The following is a 22,017-nucleotide window of genomic DNA, read 5'->3' as shown; positions in this document are numbered from 1 at the left end:
CACGATACTGTGATTCTGCCATACTCGATATATCAGTTCTCTAAAATACTTCATAACATCTGTATTAATGAAGAGGATACGATACTCCTAAATAAGCAAATACCAAAAATGATGGGGTTATTGGTGTCAGATTCACAGAATTTCACAACCAATATTTTTCATTGCAGGTTTACCCTATGTCACTTTAATAAACGTACTAAGCATAATTTTAATTTTAAGTCAAATTTGTGAAAAAAAAATTAAAGCGCCTAAGTTTCAATAAAATTAACAACGTTTGATACATTGTTACAATATCGATACAATACAATCAAAATTGTACAATATATCACAATACTGATATATTGTTCCAGCCCTAAAAGAAACCCCAAAACAAACTACTAAACACAGATCTGGTCATTAATTCATGCACTGTTATGAAATATTCACTCTCCATATTCAGCACAAGTTCTAAATAGAGGATCAGCACCATCGCTCTAGTGTCATTTATTATAATGAGTGAATAAATAAGAGGCTGGATGCTTCAGCCAGACTTTTCAACTGCTCACAGATTGGCTCTGCCAGCTGCCCTAGCACCTCAGCCATCACCCCAACACCAACCCGCCCCTCTCCACACTTGACATGAGACCCCACAAGCGCGTGGGATCAAGCAGCAGACGCCAGCAGACAGCGTGGCGAAGTCGGAGTGTTTCTGGCACACTCTGTCTACGGCTTGTGGTGGCTGTGTTGTCTAAAGGAATCCAGACTGCCTGAGTCCCGCAGGACTTTGCACCTATTAAACCATGTTAATTAAGTACCACAGAGAGATGCTTATTTCATACAGTGCTGATCCACAACCTTAAAATAAGCTGAGAGAGCAGTGTGAATCTGAGCATGTTATGCAACTTCTTATGTCAGTGTGTTTCCGTTTATCTCATTATTGTTCATGTGAATGATTACGGGTGTATGTATTGACTCAATCCAAAAGATAAGGATCAGAGAGGAAAAAGAAGACATTTTTAACGCTGTACTACTGTCAATATTTGACTAAAATGTAGATGTACTTGTCATTCAATTGAATTGATTAAAAACAATTATTGAAATAGTTGGGTATACATTATTATACCCGACAATACAGTTGTTGCCCCCTAATGGGGCAGGATGCATGTATGTTGGAACCATGGGTGAAGGGGATTCAGGGTAAGTTCGTAGTAAGTTAATTATATTTTTTCTCTTTCACTTAATGTTCCTAGAGGCTGCTAGAGTAGTTAAACAAGATTCTCAGAGTTTTATTTGTAGTAAATGTATATCATATTCACAATTAGCAAACCGGTTAGCAGTAGCCTTTTCCCCTACACTTTCACATCCACCTTAAATTCCACCTTAAATGTGGCAGCTCAACCAGCAGTTCCAAAACAAGCCATAGTTTTTGTTGTAATGTTACAGAGCAGAGTCAGACGCACGCGGTAAATGAGATAAACTAGATGAGGCTTTAATTAAAGGGGAAAACAGAGAGAGTAGTCGTGCTACATGCGAGGGTCAGAACCAGAGAGATGGTAAATCAATACAAAAAGAGTAAACCTGAGCCAAAATACAGAGTCAGAAAACCGGAAGAGCACCAAGTAAACAAAGCAGAAAGAGCGAGTCAAAAAGGGAAAAGACGGGTCATACACAGTAATACAAACAGATATAGAATGCTCGATATATCGCTGGATAACAGTGGTAATACTTTGCGTAAAACATGTGAAAATAGACTGACTTATCTACCGTAAGTTAATCACAAACACCTGAAAACAATCTCATAATTCCGAAGATGACGAAAGAAAAAAGCGCGCAGATTGGTGGAGTCCGGACACGTGCCAGAGACAGATGCATTCTGGGGGTTGGAGTCCTGAGGTGGAGATTGTCGACCGAGGAGTCTGGGTTTTGGACTACACAGTCTGTAATAGGCGTGACATTTAGTTAGCTTAATTTTAGCTTAATTTTTTGTCTCTTAGTCAAAGTTAGCCTGTGAGCCTGCTAGAGTAGTTAAACAAGATGAGTCTAATTTTTAATACATTTATTTCTCATTAAAATTGAACGAACAAGTTTTACTTATTTTCCCTCGACCTTAAATGTGGCAGTTCCATATCAAGCCGTAGTTTTGGTTAAACTGACATTAGCAACAAGGTAGTTAAACAAAATCATACATTCTTAGTAAATTTATATCTTACTTACGTTTAGCAAACAAGTTAGCATTAGCATTCCCCCCCCCCCGAGCTTTCACATTCACCTTAAAGTCCACGTTAAATGTGGCAGCATTTCCAAAACAAGCCATAGTTTTAGTTAAATTTACATTAGTGACAAGTTCTATTTTTTCTCTCACTCAATATAACTGGAGCCTGCTAGAGTAGTTAAACAAGATAAGTCTCCTTTTTAGTAAAGTTATATCTTATTTACATTTAGCAAACAAGTTAGCATTAGCATTTAACGCCAAATTTCACTTCCACCTTAAATTCCACCTTAAATGTGGCAGCTTGATAAGCCGTAGTTTTAGTTAGCAACAAGTTCTTTTCTTCTCTCATTGTTACTAGAGCCTGCAAGAGTAGTTAAAACAAGACATGTCTCTTTTTTATTAAATTTATATCTCACTCACATGTAGCCAGTTTCCCATTCCACCTTAAATAGCGTGGCAGTTACAGCCTTTTTTAAAGTCTTTTCTGATTCTGAGGTTGTGTGGAAGTGTTTGAGAATCACAGCCAAGTGTACATTAACGTTACATACACTAATTTTGTGATGTTAAATACTGATAAGTAAAATTGATCTAACTGTCAGGTTAATTATTTCTTTATTTAATTCTAATATGTTTAATAATGGTAGGTTGCGTAGTCCTTATACAATTAATACAACATCAGTGCAAAGTTTATTAAATGAAATGCTGGAAATCAATTGTAGCTTTTTTTTTTTTTTCATTTTTTCTTTTTTTTTTTTGTTTTTTTCTTTGATGAGGCTGTAGTGTCTGTTTTGTGCTGCACTGCTGCCCTTTTGAGCAGCGCTGGCATTACAATGACATGTGTTAGCAATGCCAGCCTTTCACAGGGCCCTCCTGCCGCAAGTCAACAAATCTGCGCTCTCATGAAGATGACAAGGAGCCGTCAAACACGTCCCCGCACAAAGAGATCTTTTGGGAGCTGATAATATTGTCCATTCATCCAATGCGAGGCGGATTATTCAAAAGCCACCCAACAGTCTGCCTCCATACAGTTGCTACGAGACAAAACATACAAACTCAGCAATGCATGACAGCCAGCCATCATAAGCCATTGTCCAATACTCTGCCATCTAATGAGATGATGCTTGATAAATGCCTATAATTATAAGCAATTATAAATGCCTATAAGAAGCAATGTTGCACAGATTTGATGAAGAATGATAAAATGAACAGTGTTTTAACGTTCATACCAATATATATATACACACATCAGTAATAAATCTGTTGCTGTTACACAAGCGATGCCTTCTTTAAGACAGATGATGCACTTTTCTGCTGTTAAATGTGCCATAGAATGCATTTATTGAGTAATTTAAGCCATTTTTAATGTATGAAAATGGGACTTTGTTCAGAGCTAAAAAATGCTCAGCTGTGGTTCACTTTGACGAACCGTTAGGAGTTTTTTATTTTGAAACAGTGGAAGAACCCCTTAGGTGATTTGAGGAACCTTGAAGAAAATGTTTTTAGGAATTTAATGTTTCTCAAAGTGGCTTAGGGGGGTCCCTCCACAGTTTTAAATTGAAAAATCCCTAAACGTTCTACAATTATGTTTACTACCTGTCATGGAATCTAGTACACACACCAAAGACTTCATATCCCAGCATGCACCTACACCAGACCTCCCAGACATGCCCATGAAGTGGTGAGCAGTTATTATCCTTCAGCCAAGGTACTAGTTCTGTTTTTGATTACGCTCTGTCAGGTACGAAGATTTATTAAATAAACAAAACAAAAAAAACAAAGAACCAAAAACTGACACAATAAATAAGCATATAAAAACATAGAAAAACATAGAATCTGCAAAAACAAGGGAACATATAACCAGACTGACGATAGACATTCAAGCACTGACAAGGGACACTGAAACAAAGAGACTATTTATACACATGGAAGGGGACAGGAAACAGGAAACACCTGGAACGGGTAACAAGGGGGCGGAGCTACAAATGAACACAGGTGAGAGGACAGAAGACAGGGGCGGAGACATGAGAAGAACACATGGCACGTGCAGGGGAAGGTAAATAAGTAATAATTCATTTTATAACCATGAAGGCAGAAAAAACACAGAGACAGACGAGAGAGACACGACCATGACACCACCCTGTTATTACATTTTAAAAAAATAATTACATTAAAATGAATCAAATAAAACTTTTTTGCTTATAGGGGAATAAAAACAAGAAAAGGAACATGCCTGAAGCTCCACCTCTTTCAAATGTAACTGGTATGGTTAGCTTTTAGCCTAGCACCTGCTAGCTTCGCTGGCTCTCCCCAAACCACTGCATTTAGCTTGCCTTCACTGGCTTTAGCATTAGCTTTTGTCCTTTTTAGCATTGCTTCCACTTTAGCAGCCATTGTCTTTAGTTTTAATGTAATTTGCTTGAGGATTGGGTGAGTATTTATTTAGGAAAATTTAATCTAATGAGTGCATAATGTTATGTAACAGTTATAGGGTTTTGGGATTGGCTTGTTTCACAGCTATGGTTTAGTTATGCCAGATTTTTTTTTTTTTTTAACAGACACAATAGTATTTAGGATTCACCACATGCCACCTTTATGTAATGGCCTCTTTTTATTCAGCTATTCCAAGGTAAATACAGTTTGGAGTTTTTCATGCTCCTGCAGTGCTCTTTTAAACAATAGAGTTTTAGCTCTTTTTAAAAAGGAGGGAATGATACTTAGTGTGCAAAAGACGAAAAATAAACATGCACTGAACTTGATATTGACTCCACTTATGTTAATTCTGTTCATTCTGGTTTGTACCCACCATTGGTTAGCCACGATAAGCAGGAATTATTTACTCTGGCATTGTAGAGACGGTTGTTGTTGTTGTAGCTGCTTTTTGTGCTACTAAATATAACTGAAAAACATTAGCGCAAAGTATAAACATTCAAATCTGCACTGTGTATCAAGCCAGACAGCCATGTTTCTCATCTCTAGCCTTCTGTCTCATTGTGTCTAGCTTCTCTAGCTTCGAAACTCCCTTGAGCTACATAGTTCCAGTGGGTTCCTGGCTGCTACAGACAAAGCTCGTTTGCTATGACCTTGACACGCCATCTGCAACAAGTTACTCCTAAACTTGAGCGCACACAAGTTCTGTTGACTCTTCTCACTTTGCTGTATCTGGATATTTTATTTGTCATGGGTTTAATACTTGCCATGGGGCTTGAGTTCACCTTTGGCTGTGGTACCAACTTTGGACACCGACTCGTGCCAAAAAATCTGGGTGGGCAGCTGGGGTAACTCTACCTCGTCTGCTAAGCCAGAGCCAAGCTCTGCACTGGCCTGGAGCAGTACGCTTCAGTTGACCTCATCAGCCACTGCTTGGCCCGCGATTTGAAGTCCTACAACACATATGAGGGTCTGTTTTTGAGCATGTCTCGACACTGATATGTATAAAACAGAGATTTTATCTTTTAGTGGGTCATTTCAACAGTTCCTCTGTTCTAGTAATAGCTCCCTCAAAGCGGTTTAATCAGACTTGATTGGTTTTCCCATTTGCTCTTTTTCTGTACGGACTGCAGCAGCTGGGGGGTCTTTTGACATTTGATTAAGGAACCAGAGTCCAGATCAATGAAACAGCTTCACAAGGCTTTTTGATTTTTTTTTTTTCACACATGCTCTGGAATAGAGCTCTGCTGAACTTTCCCTCTCACTTGTTCAGTCAGATGGAACTTGCTACACATTTGATTCAGAGTGAAGGGCACTTGAAAAAAAAGCAAGCTTGAAGGTTGTTAATGTAAATGTACTTTCAAAAACTATGTAGATTACGCTGAGTTGTGTAAAAGATATTTATGTTTAAGTAACCTTCCATGTTGTTTTGATGATTTCATGACTAAAAAAACGTCTTTTAAAAAGCCCAACAATTATAAATGGTCTTTTAGGCCTATAAGGATTCACAATATATTCCAATTTAATTTGATATGGCGTTATGCGTCTTAATAAAAAGGTTGTTAAGGTAAAAGTTATGCATTTAATACTTGTTCTTAATTTATAATAGTGAATGTGATTAGAATGGCATAATGTACTATGCATTGTATTATTAGCACTGTACCAAAAACTGGAACAATGTTTGTACTATTCCTGAGTGTGGAATAGTGCAAAAAAAAAGTGTTTCTGCTTTCTTAACTGACTAGTTAGACTAGTTAGAGTTAGCTTTTAGCCTAGTACGTACAGTCAGAATCCTGCAAAAGAGCTTTTCAAAGGGCACATTTGTCTGTCTATGCTAACCCAAGCTAATGTTAGCTTGTAGCACTGCATGGCTAACCACTCACTAATCCAGCTTTCAACTGACAAAAATGGAATTTATTTATTATTATTTTTAGCCTTCATTTTACATGTTACATTAATGACGTCCTGCAACCAGTGGTCTTATCTTTTCCGAATACACACTCCCCTATTCCAACAGGACAATGGTTGTCCACATATCGCCTTCTGTTACCCTACATAGTTCCCCAGTGGTGGAACAAACTACCTTCCACTACCAGATCAGAAAAATCTCTCGCTATCTTTAAGAAACTCCTGAAGACAGAGCTCTTCAAAGAGCACTTAGTCTCCTAACACCTCTAACAAACTACCTTCCACTACCAGATCAGAAGAATCTCTCGCTATCTTTAAGAAACTCCTGAAGACAGAGCTCTTCAAAGAGCACTTAGTCCCCTAACACCTCTAACTCTAAACTAACTACTTCTAACCTCATTTCCTTCATCCTTTCCTTTCCTCCTCTATCCCACTATTTCCCTTTGGTCTCCTTTAGATCCTGTCTTATTTTTTTTTTTTTGCCTTAAACTTCTATCTGTCTTCTATTACTAAATGTACATAATTATTGTAAGTCACTTTGGACAAAAGCATCTGCCAAATGTAATGTAATGTAATATAATGTAATGTTCTGAAGATCTTGATTTGAAGACACACATACTATGCCATAAACACCAGCATTGCCAGACCAATTACTATTTTAAAAATCTGTTAGGTGTTTCCAAATGTATGGGATGGATTATTGCAACATTAGGGACCTCTACATCATCATACCCAGAAGTCTGGCATGTTGCATTACATATGCTTTACACACGACTTCTGTATGTGTAGCTTTATTGTTTCTGGTGGCCAAACGACACTGCAATTCGACACTTCCTTCTGGGTGCAACTATTTTTGTAAATATTCCATTGACTAGGAGTGTACGCTAATGTTTCTATTTCTGTTTATCACAGCATTCAGAATTTTAATAAACTCTACGAATTCTTGCACTGTAAGATGCTTGCCGCTTTCTGCTGTGGAAAGCTGGATTCTGAGTTTACAGCATTGCTGAGGGGGATTTTGTAGGATATATTAACATGTGGTCGCTTTGGATCGGATAGAATAGGCCAGATCTTCTTTTATATCATAACAGTTTGGTCAGATAAAAAGTGAAGAATCTCGGAGTTTCGTGCAGAGAGGGAATCGAGTCTGACGCAGAATTGCTTAGAGGCTCTCCCATTTTAATATTTACAGGATTCTGTCCCTCACGATTACAGTCAGGTCAGTGTGAGATCATAACCAAAAACCACACTACATCATTATAAAAGTACAATATTTGAAACAAAAACTGCTTTATAGTTTCTCAATCTAACACTCTTGCCACAAGCTTATATGTTCACCCAGAGTTTATACGCCCACCACAAGCTAGCCTAGCAGTCAAAATATGATGATACTGCAAGATATACTGTTATACAGTTCAATACAAAATGTTATGCTTCTTATAATATCCCTATAGCAAAGCACAGACAGCCTTTTAACAACTCCACACTGCATATACAGTTGTATGTAAAATACTGGGAATCATTTCAAATTCCAATGAAGTTCCAAATTTTATCATAGATGATATCTTAACATACATGAATCAATTTATATAAAACTACAGTTCCATTTCCTTCATGCACTAATAACAGAATTATAGGGACACTTATATATTACATATAACAGAAGCTTTAATGTCCTAGTGTTGGTCTCACCTCTTTAACTCTAACACCCTCGAAGCTATTTAGTCAGCGGGGCATTAGGGCACCACAATACAGGGGTTACCATTCAATATATCGCAATATATTGGGCCCTATTTTAGCGACCTTTGGACAAGCCATTAACCTTGCACTGTGCAGTTTGATTTAGGGCACGTCAAATCATCTTTGCTATCATAACGGCGGGAAAAGTATGCTTTTTTGATGTTAAAAACAATGCAAAAGGCATGTACTAATTATTTTAAACAATCAAGGATGTTTTGGGCGTAACATACAATAAACCAATTACTGTTTCACTTGCTGTTCCCTTAAAGAACCAGGTGACCTCTGACTTTGGCGGATTGCTATTTCAGATCCCTGGATGTGTTAAACTATTCTCAGCATAGACAATTGATCTGCTAGTTCACGTTTGTTCATTCTATTTATTGTTGATGTAAACGTTTGCACAGCTACCAACTGGAAATAGAAATGCAACTGTGTTGCCAAGATAGCAATAAACATCTGACTGTTGGCATCTGTGTTTTCCACTGCCAAGATAGCAATACGGCAGAAATGTACCTCATTTCGAGACCACCACTATACCCAGAAACAATATATTCACAAGCACTGTTGCTATTGAAACAAGACAGGATGTAACGGTGCGCATCCACTGGCACTTAAGCCCCGACACATCCCATTCAATGTAATGAGGAGAGCCGCCGCATGCCGCCATGCATGCTGGGTTGCGTTGCGTTGAGCTCAGCCCCGCTCTGGCAAGAAAGTTGAGCAGATCTCAACTTTACTCAAATTGTGTTAGTGTGAATAAAGATATATTGCAACACTGTGTTTCACAAATCAATACAGTACTGTAAAACAAAATATTGCGAAATTCGGTGTATTAATACTTTCTTAAACCTCCACATAACATTGTATACACTATGAATTTTACACACTATGCTCCACACTTTTCAATAATACCACTCACAGCTCATGAACCAACCAGCATCTTATTACACTACCATACTAAAATTTAGTGAGCTACAGTAGAGCTTCAGAACGAGACATTCTATCATTTATGTTTGTAAAGGCAGACTGTATGGCAAGGTGGTTGATTTTTAATACACCTGTATATGCAATAGGACCTAATGGAAAACCTCAATATACAATAAATAGGAGGTGTGTCCCAATACTTGCTTCATATATTGTAAAAGTTGCATGCAAGAAATATAGATGCATCATTAGCTTTAATTTAAATAAAATGTCGTATTTTCCTTTATTGATTGTACAGCACTTCTCTATTCAGCTCAATGCAACAACTGTGCCCTGAGGCTCCTCCCCTGCTGCATGCTCTTTCTCATGTGGGATTGGGATTATGATTTTGGCATGAAGGTACAGTATGAGGTAGTGTTCCAAATACCAGCTCACTGGAGTTATCCCAGAGCTCAGAAGAGCATGAAACAGAGAGCGCTTTTTACACATGACCTCTGTGTATGCCCATAGCTGCGACTCCACAGGCCAAGTAAAACAGCGCATGTGTCCTGGAGTCAGTACTGGGCTTGTCATATTTGGCCCGCCGGTGTTTACCGGGCAGAGTTGGGTAATGTCATCTGAACTGTGCAGATGTCATAGTGATGCTGGATAGGGACCTAAGTGTATAATGAATTAGACTGAGCTTTTTAGCTGTCAGATTAGAGAACACAGGCCAGAAACTGATATGTATTTTATGACTAAATGTTAGTCTTAATTATTTTTTATAAAGGATGGATGTGAGAAAATGCTTGCTGTTGATTAAACACACATTAAACCTTAACAAAAAAGCCATACAAACATAAAATGACACAAATTACAACAGTTCACACTGCGCTGCTTAAAACGAGGGCTTTCATGAACAAAAATAAATACAAAATTGAGGAAGCACCATGATACTTTCACAAAATGGAGTAATGGTTTGATAAAAAAACATTTGCACAGATAATACTTGATAAACGCTATTAGAGTAAATGTGGCAAAAATGTAGTTTTTCAGGAGCATTATGATGGTAACTGTGGTCTTGTTTGTCCCCCCTCTCTTATTTTTTCTTGTTTTTCTTTTCTCTCTCACTTTTCTTGCTCCTGTGTGTAGAGTGAGTGACCTATACACTTCTTTTATCTCTTATTATTCTATATCTCTCACTGTTTTCACCAGTAATAAATGAGTAAGAAGAAAATAGTGAGCTTAGAGTGCTATACAGCACTAGATGGATCTATAACTAGATCTATAACTTGCACAGCTGTACGATTAAATTAAATGAATAGAAACATGGACTAGTTTAGGCCTGTCACAACAATTGCAACATCGATTTATCGTATGATAAATGACCTCAATAAATTCTAATAATTGTGATATCGTCTATTGTGTTTATCTTTATGTTTGTTCACATATAGAACAGTGAACAGTATTTTAGCCAGTCATGCTTCAATAACTGTGACTTCATACACACAGTGTGGACTAAAGTAGGTGAAGAAATAAGTATATAGTTCCCAAACTAATTACAATAAATGATTCCTATAAATTTTATCGTCTTTACAAAAGTACATAATTGCTTTTTTATGCTATTCTGTTATCATTGTCAGTGGCATTTAATAGCCTTAAAATGACTAATATCGTATATCGCAATAATTTCTGGGACGATATATCGTCCACAAAAACTTCTTATCGTGACAGACCTAGACTAGTTTTCTGTTTGTTTGTTTTTGTGCAAACCATGGTGCAAACTGAATCCTGATTTTTGTGTACCCTTACACTCCTAATCATTATATTATTGCCAGATAATTCCTGGATTCTGATGGATGATGTGAACATTATCTGAATCTGCTAGCCCATATCTGCATGATTTTAAGAACTAGTTCAACTGTACCGCGGAGGTCAGCTACTGTCGTGCGGAGCTTTATAACTGTACCGCGGAGCTTTATAACTGTACCGTGGAGCTCAGCTACTGTCACGCGGAGCTTCATAACTGTACCGCGGAGCTTTATAACTGTACAGTGGAGCTCATGTACTGTCGTGCGGAGCTATATAACTGTACTGCGGAGCTTTATAACTGTACAGTGGAGCTCAGGTACTGTCACGCGGAGCTTTATAACTGTACCGCGGAGCTTTATAACTCTACCGCAGAGCTCAGCTATTGTCTCGCGGAGCTTTATAACTGTACCGCGGAGCTTTATAACTGTACCGTGGAGCTCAGCTACTGTCACGCGGAGCTTCATAACTGTACCGCGGAGCTTTATAACTGTACAGTGGAGCTCATGTACTGTCGTGCGGAGCTATATAACTGTACTGCGGAGCTTTATAACTGTACAGTGGAGCTCAGGTACTGTCACGCGGAGCTTTATAACTGTACCGCGGAGCTTTATAACTCTACCGCAGAGCTCAGCTATTGTCTCGCGGAGCTTTATAACTGTACCGCGGAGCTTTATAACTCTGCCGCAGAGCTCAGCTATTGTCTCACGGAGCTTTATAACTGTACCGCGGAGCTTTATAACTGTACCACGAAGCTTTATAACTGTACCACGGACCTCAGCTCCGCAGGATAGAAGATGAACTCCGCGAGACAATTAAAAAGCTCCTAGTGACAGTAGCTGAGCCCCACGAGACATTCGCGAGACAGCAGCAACAGAACAGGGAAAGGTTTTGCTCTTACTGCCTCTCCCTATTAGGCTACAGAGAGGCGTGTAGTGTAGTGTCGTGTTACGGTGTTTGTTGTCGAATTGTGGGATTGCCAAAGATTCACAACCCTATAAAGAACTGCACGATTTAATGATGGTACAACAAATATTTCACATACGCCTATTGTTTATTATATTGTTTCTATAATTTGACATTTTTCAATTGCTTTTTAACAGTTAATGAGCTTGATCAATGAGTTGAACCTGATTGCACATTAATGACAAATTGATTATAGAGAAAATGATCTGTTCCAGAACTGAATGCATCAACACAACAGAATAAGATTCATTCAAATTTTTAATATAATGCAATATTATACAGGACAGCTTAAAGCTATGTGTGATCTAAGGCTACAAATGTCAGTCATCTGAAGAGGATTTGCTTACAGGCTTCCATAATGTCAAATGTCACAGTGTCACAGTGCCAGTTTAATCCAAAAAGAAAGGGATGAGGAGGAGAAAAGCGTAGGATGGACAGTATGTAGACGCCACACATGTTTACACGTGTCAGCAGGACTGATAAATACAGTGTTAAATACGATCTGATACTACACTGTTCATTCTGCTCAATCAGCAGCAAGCTTCCTGCCCCACTGCTGGCCTTTTATTTTAGGACACTCAGCGAGACCAATCTGTTGACAAGTTGACCTCGTTGGCCATGTGACATGAAATAAAACTGGGCTCTGGCTGTTGTTTATGTACAGAGCATGTTAATAGTGATAAAGAGATGCCTAGGCTTAAAGAGAAAGCAGTCTGGCCACAGGTTTACTTAGAGATGTGCTGTATAGTACTGTACACTATAATATCATCAGAACTTTTTAAAATAATAAAAACATTCTGTCTTGAAAGCAGTCTATTTTGTTTTTGTTTTATTCTTTACTGTAAAGCTTTAAAGGTATTTTTGTATAACTGTTAATGTTTGCAGTTTAAATGCATGCACTGAATATCCAGCACTTTAGTTTTGTTGTAAATTTTTATGTTACATTACACATTTTGTTACATTATTTGTTTTTTTATACAAAATTATTTTATCCAAACGTAACTTACATGTCTTGGTAGACATAATAGACCAAACTTTACTCCTGAGATTTCTCCTGGATGAATATAGTATATAATATAAAATCAAACATTTATGTTCTTACTAGGGGTGAGTAATATGTTTCATGATATGTAATATGGTATCATAATATTTCTGGGTATTTTTTGTGATAACTATATTTTTGGCAACATGACAAAACATTGACATTTTTTTATTTAATTTTAAGAATATAATATTGCAGCAAAACGAATATTAAGGTTTTATTTAGTATAAAAAAAAGATAATAATAATTTCAGTTGAAACAAAAATAATATAAAAACGTTGGTCTATTTCGTGCACAATAACTTAGTAAGACCCTGATTTTGTATAAAATAATAATATAAGAAAATAAACAGAGATAGAACAAAAATAAAGTAATGTAAGAAGAACTATCAAGCACAAAATTAAGAGCAGCATAATTAATGCATAAAAACTGCCAGCAAACAATTAAATGTATAAGTAAAAAGAATAATATTACGTTATGGATTTTTTTATTATGTCAGAATCTTTGGCAAAATTACTATATATTATTATGTATATATTATTATTATGGTTGACCAGGGAATATAATATGATTTTTGTTTTTTTTTTTCACAATTTTATTCTGTTCAAGAGAAGAATGCTTACTTATTTACATTGATCTAATGGCTTTGAATGCTGACACTCTTATGCTAACATATTTTGTGTTCTTATATGTGGTAAACGAAAAATAAAATTGAAGAAATAATTGAATTACTATTCATTATTTAATGTGCCTGAACTGAAGCTAGCAGTGATGTCAGTGGGCTTCAGGCTCTTCTGAGCTCAGGTTTGAGTGTAACTGATATATGGACGTACGGTCGTGCCAAGCCAGAAACAGGTGCAAAGACCCTGCTGCAGACTGCAGCTTCACAGTCCAAGCTTAACACGTCCTGTATGCTTACATTTAACACGTACTTTATCACTAGCGTGCACAGCTCAGTGAAGATGTCTGCCAAGCCAGGAGGTGCCTTGAAATACAGCGGGAGGCGATCCATTCATATTTTCAAAAAGCGGGGCTTAGGAGATGCATGAACACTAGAGACGGAAAGGCTTATTGCGGCATCCCATTCTTCAGATCCTGACTGACAGGTGTGCGGTTGATCTGGTTTCCTACGTTTCACTGCGTTTCACTGCGTTTCACACTTGGTACGTGGGATCCAGTTACAGAACAACAACCGATGTAAATCAACGGTGAAGATGAATCCCTTTTGCAAACTGTATACATGCATTCAAATACATTTTTACAGCTTCTATTTGCTTACAAAAGCTAATATTTCCAATTCCTTAGCTTCCTCACACAAACACGATTCCACACTCAATAAACCTGACAACCCAATTAAGCAACTTAACTCAGCTGGAGCGATAAGTAAAGGTCTTCCTGCTGACCAAGTGCTCGTCCCCACCCTAGCGCTTCTGGTAATATGAGACCGTAGGGGGCATATAAGTGTTAGCATCTTACCCTGGTGCAAAGCCAGTAGCCATAAGTAAGGACCAATTACGTCTTACTGAGATCCTGACATTATCCCTCTTCAAATAAGGTCTAAAACGGCTTCTGCTCAAAATGCAAGACATAATATCGGTGATACACAAGGCAGTTGTGGCATGGCGCAAACAAAAGACGTATTGATTACAGTACTGATTTGTTTCTCCCCAAAGATTACTGATACTGGCCACACTGTAAACGTTCCACCGCAAGCTCTCGTCCTGAGCAGCTTTTCCCAGAACAATAGGCCACCATAAGCATCTACGGCCTCCTTCACGCAAGTGTGTTTTGGCCTGAAGGTACCCATTCTTTAGAACATCTGAAAAATGAGGGGAGAAGGATTTTCGAGGGGCCAGGGAGTCAGAGTAGCTCCGAGGCACAGAACATTAGCTCGGTTCCACCCGATTTACTTCATGTATTCAAGACCAGGCGCTCACCACACACACAAAAGAAAATATGCACCAAGTGGGCAAATCCGCAAGTTTGGGTTTGGGCAAAGGGCTAAATAGCACTTCATTTCCTTAACCAGTCAACGACACAAATGTCTCATGGAGATAAATGCTCCAAGCAAACTGTTACTGGCTGCTTTGTTCCTCTGGACACTTGAGAGGTTCCTGAAGAGGCTCTTTGTGCTGCGATGTACTTTCAGCATTTCCGTATTATTCTGCGGTTTTTTTCACGACTTGCAAAAGCAAGACCAGGTCCAGATGTCCTCGCTTTTCTTCCTCTATGGATGCGTCTTTGAACTGTCCCAATATGTAGAGCTTTGCAGAGGTCACGCTTGAGGATTACAGCCCAAAAACCTTCGTGCATTTTGTTTCTCCTCTACTTTGTTGAGAACGCCAGACATTTAGGGCAGGCCATGATGGACAAGGACCGTATTCAGCCAACTCCAGCCTGTTTTTCATTAACAATGGGATGTACTTTGATGTATCATTACTCGGATTGTCAAATAAATGGTTGTGAACTATTAAGGTCATTCAACAAGTGAGGCTATATATAATGTCTCAGGCCCTGGGCAATATATTGTTTGTTCAATAAAGCTGGCCAGTATTAAGAGTGCCACGAATTAATCACAGTGGTGTCAGTGGTGAGCCTGCCAAGCAAAGCACAAGTGATGTATTTTAATGCTTCAAAACTAAAAGTAAGCATTTGGCTTTGTGAAAAATCATGTTATTCACATTTTTTCCACGTTTCTTTTTCCTGTGTTGTTTTTTTTATCTACATAATTTACGGCATTGTTAGCTTTAGCTTAGGACTGAAACTGACTGACTTAGCTAAAAAGACAATCTTATCTTGTTCAGATTGTTTCTCAAGCCTTTCTTTTTGCCTTAATGTGACACTGTGATCAAATTTCCTCAAACCAGATTTCAGTCACTTTCATATGTGACTTGTTTAGATTACAGATACAGATATTTTTCATGCTGGATTAATCCAATTGGAGCAAACAATCAGTTTGAGGCTAGAAATGTGAACATATCCATGAAATAAGACTATTAATACGAATTTACGGCATGAATCATGGAAACATGTAATTTTAGAAGCAACAAATCCTAAATTGAAAATGACATATTTTCGTGCTGGAAAGTAAAATATGGCTACATTGGGAAAGCATTTCTATGATAAGTGTAAATAGCCCAAAAAATCGTCAGTGCGCCATTCAATCCAGTGCGCCTTATGTATGAATTTTACCAGTCAGGTTGTAATGAGCAGTAAAGCCACTCCACTAAAATACAGTGTTTTACAGAAGTTTGAGTTTACGCTCGTTTGACTTTAAAAGAAAGTCTTTTTTATTACAGTTTTGTTTACTTAGCTTAGTTTTACTTAACTTAGTTAAGTAGTTAGCTAAGCCCCACCACTACCCAACTACAGGTCTTTTATAGTGTCTCTTAAAATGTGCCTTATAATCTAGTGCGCCTTATGTATAAAAAAAGACTATAAAATAGACATTCAATGATAGTGTGCCTTACAATGCTGCCTGGATACTACACAGACCCCTGTGTGTGTATGGAAATCTGTCCTTGAAGGTGGAGTGTTTAGCTGCTGCCTTGTTTTTCCAGTATCAGGTGCCTGAAGTCAAAGATCACGTCTGTTGTTCCTGACCCAGGTCATAAACAGTGGCCAGAACTTCCCAGCATACACCAGTGCTGTCCCTGTTGACGCTATACCAGTGTCTGCTTCACAGAGGTGATGAGTGATGGATAGTTTAATGCATTGCTTTAGAAAGACACACAGCATCCATCAGTGTGACACCACTGTGACCCGCTCTCGACCTGTAGGTCACAGCGAATGCCTGAAGTGAACAGTCACTCTGGAGCTGAGGATCTGCAGGTTGGCATACTGAGAGCTGGGCATGAGAAAATGCAGCGTTAGGAAGAACTGCAGAAGGGCCATACATGTCAGGGGTCTCCACTACCTCTGTAGTAAAGGACTGAGCACATGACACACTCACAAAACGATTTTTAAGAGGTTTAAATGTCATACTATATGTGTACGCATAACTCATTAACTGTTTTCTTTTTGTCTAGTGCAGAGCATGTACAGAATCTTTATATACAGGAGGTGGAAACCCTGAATATATAAGCATATATTTGCTGTGTGCAGTATGGGAATGAGCCAAAAAGCAATATATATATATATATATGTTGTATATATTGTGTGCTGTGCTGTGCTTATCCTAAATCATTGGTCAAAATAATAAACGGTAATTCTTATTACATAAAATCTGGAAACTGAAGACCCTCTTGAGACAAGGCGTCTTCATATGGGCAAATTACATCTACGCTTTTCTGCGCAATGATACAGAATTTTATGGAAAGCTGACCATATGTCTGTACCATCTTGTGGTCACATTACAAAATTATTCTCAATTGATTGAAAACAAGATGGCGGGAATCCCAGTCAAAGGTTTCTACAGCCAGTCCAGACAGAAACATGGGCCAGGTAAAAATTCTCTTCAAATTGTTTGTTTAAATCTAGTTTATTTACTTACTGTAGAAAGCTAATGTTAGTTTTTGGACTAACTCAGTCCTTCTGATCCCCAATGGTAAGAATAATTTTTTTTTTTATTTTAAACTAGTGTCTCTATATAAGGATGTCGTTTTGGCAAAAATGACGTAGTTCAGCGTTTAAACTTGTTAGGTTCTCCTAGCTAATCTCCATACCAAAAGTAATCTGGGTCTCACTAGGTTAAAGTAACTAAACTGTTGATGGACATCAATGTAAAAAAGCTATATTTATATTTAGAATCATTTTGAGTCTTTTCTATTGGCCCTCGCATCCTTAATACAATGTAACAAACCCTTTATAGATTAAAATTATTTCAAACAGTGAACAATAACAACACAAAGACAGTACTAGAGACATACAACATACATGAATGTGTAGCTATAATGTACAATATTTTAAATACAACCAGGAAAACTAAACTACTACTACAAGTCTTTATTTAGCATATCATTCACATAAATAGAATCATAATTTATTTAACATGTACATTTTTTCTTGGGCATTTTTAAACACAAAGACAATGAAATTTGGCCTATGCCTTTAACCCATCCATGCAGTGAACACACACACATACACACACTAGTGAGCACACACACGATGATGTAGTGCGTAAATGTGCCCAGAGCAGTGGGCAGTCATCCCTGCAGTGCAAGGAGAGCAGAGAGGGTTAAATGTGTTGCTTAAAGGACCAACAGTGGCAGTTTGTCAAACCCAGGTTCAGTAACCCAGTGCTTTAACCACTGAGCCACCACTGCCCCCCACATATCAGAGAGGAGACAGCACATGCAGCTCCCCACTACCAGAAGTTCCTGCATTTGGGGAATTCACAAAGGTCAACACAGCCAAAGTGCAACAGCTGAGCCTCGCCTTGAACAAAAGCACCTTTAGAAAATCACAAAATGACAAAAAAAATATATTTGATACTGGTCAACCATGTTGAGTACTACAACACAATAAAGGGAAAACATTCAAGAATCAAGATTAAAGTTAAAGCGTACTGACCAATGATTGGGTCAAAATGCATTACTTACCTGCAGTGAGGAAAAACAAATCCTATTCAAATTCATCTGAAAATATATTCAAAGCTATTCCAACTTACTTCTTTTTTATTTTTAATAATTTTATTTCTATTTTTTTTCCATTTTCTCCCAAATGTACACGTCCAATCAACCAACCCACTCATTAGAACTCACCCTACCACTAGTGATGACCCAAAACCAGGAGGGTGAAGATGATTAGTGATGATGGGAGAGAGCGTCATCTACCCACCCAGAGAGAGCAAGGCCAATTGTGCTCTCTCAGGGCTCCGGTAGCCGATGGCAAGCTGAATGACCAGGATTCGAACCAGCGATCTCCTGATCACAGTGGCAGCACTTATCCTGCTGGACCACTCTGAGCCCATTCCTCTATACTTCTTAACAGGGTTCCTGGGTTATGAAATTCCATACTTTTAGGGTACCACTTAAAAAAAAACTTATGTCAATTGGTCATATTTGTCAAAATCAAGACTGCTGGCTGTCTGTTACACGGCATAGGTCTTTGTTAGCTGGCCTGGCTTACCGATTTAGCATGTTCGTAAATACATTGTTATAAATACACTCACATAATTCTGCTCTTTCTCTATCTAACACCTATCAATAATGAGTGATTTCCACATAACATTTATGCTTTATTGAGTAAATAAAAGAAATTAATAAACCCGTAATTTGTGTTTTAAATTAGTTACAGTTATGTCAGTAACTCTAATGTAAACGTAAATGTATTACAACTAATTAAACAGCATTACTTCACATACATACATAATGTTTATCATATATTAATAATTAGATGTTTAATAACATCCTCTATGTGAGACAGGAATCTTCCCAGAAATATCTGACACTAGTATTTGAACTATTAAAGCAGATGCTTAAGATAAGACAAAAAATGTAAAATTAACTAATAGGCACAATGCCATGTAAGCACCCAGGATTAAGTGAGGCTAACACTTTAGACAGATGAGAAAGTAAGACAGCAACGAGCCTCTAATTGAACCTGTCAGACACTTCCAGAGCCGCCCCTTAGCACACAGCACAGATGCTTCAGGATGCGAGGGGATTTGCGAATGCACTTTATATTGAGCCACTGATTGATCTCGCTGCCAAAGAGATTTCAAAGTAAGACATCCTAATCTTCCAGGTGTGGAGGATAAAGACTGTGAAAGTGAAAAGACTGGGCTTAACGGACTTCCCTCATTCACTGCATTCATAAAACATCCAGGATTATGTCATTTTACTTCATTACAGTCTTTTACAGGGAGCTCCAGGAATTTAGCCTTGCACTATAATGCAGAAAAGTGATGTACAGAGTTAACCATCTTTACCATTTAAATTTACATAAAATGATATAATGCCATTTACTTCACGCTAAAATCCACTTTTTCTTGTCCTTTGTGAAATACTATAGTTCTCTCTGAGTTGTATATGCATGCTGCACATGAAACTGTTTCTCAACCTCCATTGTCTACAGTAGCTAGTAAAAGAAATTATTCAGAAAAATAACCACATGACCGGGGCTTTGTTCCAACTGCCTGGGCAGTGGATTTTTACTTTCTGAATCTGGACTACCCACCTCTGTGTGTAAGTAACTAGGTTTACATAGGATCTCCGGGGGATTTCGCATTTACAGAGAATCTAAGAATTGGTCAGTGGCTGAACTGCATTACACATGTAACATATGACATTGCAAAGACTGTTATTAGTGTAAAAATTTGTTTTTTAAAACTTTTCTAACTGTTGTCCGTCTCACAGCCATGCAGTGCTGTTAGCCAATCAGAGGCAATATGTTTGCATGTATATTGAATATTCATGAACAAGAATATCGTTTATCCCCTCCCCCCACTCCTCCACTGGACTAAAGCAGCATTATACCGGATCACAGGAGCACTTTTTTATAATTATATTTTTTTTAAACTCACATAGCATTTATTAATGCTAGAGACCACAACCAGACATTTAAAAACAAATGAAAAAAATGATGGAATGGCACACGATATGCCATCAAAATGTTCAGTGTTCAATAAATATTTTTTATTGTAGTTTTGTACTTGCCTATTTTAAAAAAAAGTTTGAATAAAATATTTTTGGAATTCAGCCTAAACTTTTCATTTTGATGCATCCCTACCGAAATGCAAATGATATATAAAGATGAGTAAACATATATACAGGAACTGGACACCTGTGTACTCAAATAAAAATAAATAAATAAATAAAGTAGTCTATGGTCTCAGGTGGTCTAAAGTGAGCGCAGAAATCAGAAACTGTGACTTTTCAGCGGAGGTCCGTCATCTGGTTCCTCTTTGAGTGGCACAATATGAGCACTAGCAGCTGGGCAGGCTTTAAGGCCTGTTGGTCTCTTCGTTTAATTCCCCCAGTGCAGACACTCTCATGGGGGAGCACACACTCAGCCATCCCTGAGGCCTCAGACCCCCCCCACCCCCACCTCCCCTCAGGCTCCATTCACAAAACCCCAGTGCGGAACGTGCAGGGCTCGGCGGGCCAGGCAGAGTAACTGAGCCACATGTGCACACACCTCAGGTTACTCACTCTGCGGAATCACACAGCTCGGGGATTACGAGCACACAGGAACGTCTTCCTGATTATCTCTGAGAATGACGTCCCCAGAGGACATCTGCTCACACAATTAGCTGCAGGCAGGAAAACTGCTCAGAGCACAGAAGGTATACAGGAACAAGCTTTGCCTTTGTAGTTCTGTAATTCTATTTAGGAGAATAAGCAATTTTGTGGGATCTGTGTTTCACTAAATGTTGAATTTGTAATAAATAGGGAGGCCTGATTTATTATTTTTTATACACTAATACAATATGAGTTTTTTAACAGTGAGTATCTGATCTTTGTGTTTTTAATAATAATTTGTTGTAGGAAGACCTTACATTTTTGGGGCTGTCAATATGGTTGTCAAGTGGCACAACTGTCTAATTGCTGTTTACATGCTCTTAATAATTCAATCATAAACAGATTTCCATAGTTATCTGATTATTTAAGTGTTCATGTAACCAATATGACTAAATCACATTTTTAGAACAGAAGCTCATTTAAAATGTTTGTCGCCATCTTTGCAGTAATACATAGAAACCTGTAGGAACAGCAGAACTGTGTACTATTAGAAACCATAAAAATGAAGATTCATACTTGCCAGTGAATTGGGCCAAGTTTACCTCACATGCTTCTGTTTGAAACTTGATTGCAAAGATTTTTGTCTGGCTCCTGAATTTGTTGATGGATCACTGCCAAAATCTGATTTTCAACAGTTATCAGATTCTATCAGATTATTAAGAGCATGTAAATGCTTGGAATGCCCGGTATATCTTTATAACTTCAAAATAGGGGTGGGCAATATTATATGGTATACAATATATCGTGACACAGACATATCATGATATTAAAAATCCATATTGTGATAATAGAGATGTTCTGTCTTAAAAGTAGTCTATTATTTACTGTGAAGTTTTAGGTGTATTTAT

The 22,017-nt window shown here is 37.9% G+C and overlaps 1 protein-coding gene across 1 annotated transcript in view; it reads right to left on the bottom strand.

The window, feature by feature from the left end:
• LOC103039012 (collagen alpha-1(XXV) chain) overlaps positions 1-22,017 on the bottom strand; it is a 318,678-nt gene that overhangs the window by 253,920 nt on the left and 42,741 nt on the right. The window lies entirely within an intron of this gene.

The sequence above is a fragment of the Astyanax mexicanus genome, chromosome 8 (assembly GCF_023375975.1).
Source record: "Astyanax mexicanus isolate ESR-SI-001 chromosome 8, AstMex3_surface, whole genome shotgun sequence".
In the NCBI taxonomy this organism is placed as follows: Eukaryota; Metazoa; Chordata; class Actinopteri; order Characiformes; family Acestrorhamphidae; genus Astyanax; species Astyanax mexicanus.
This window is presented reverse-complemented; position numbering and strand designations above follow the sequence as displayed.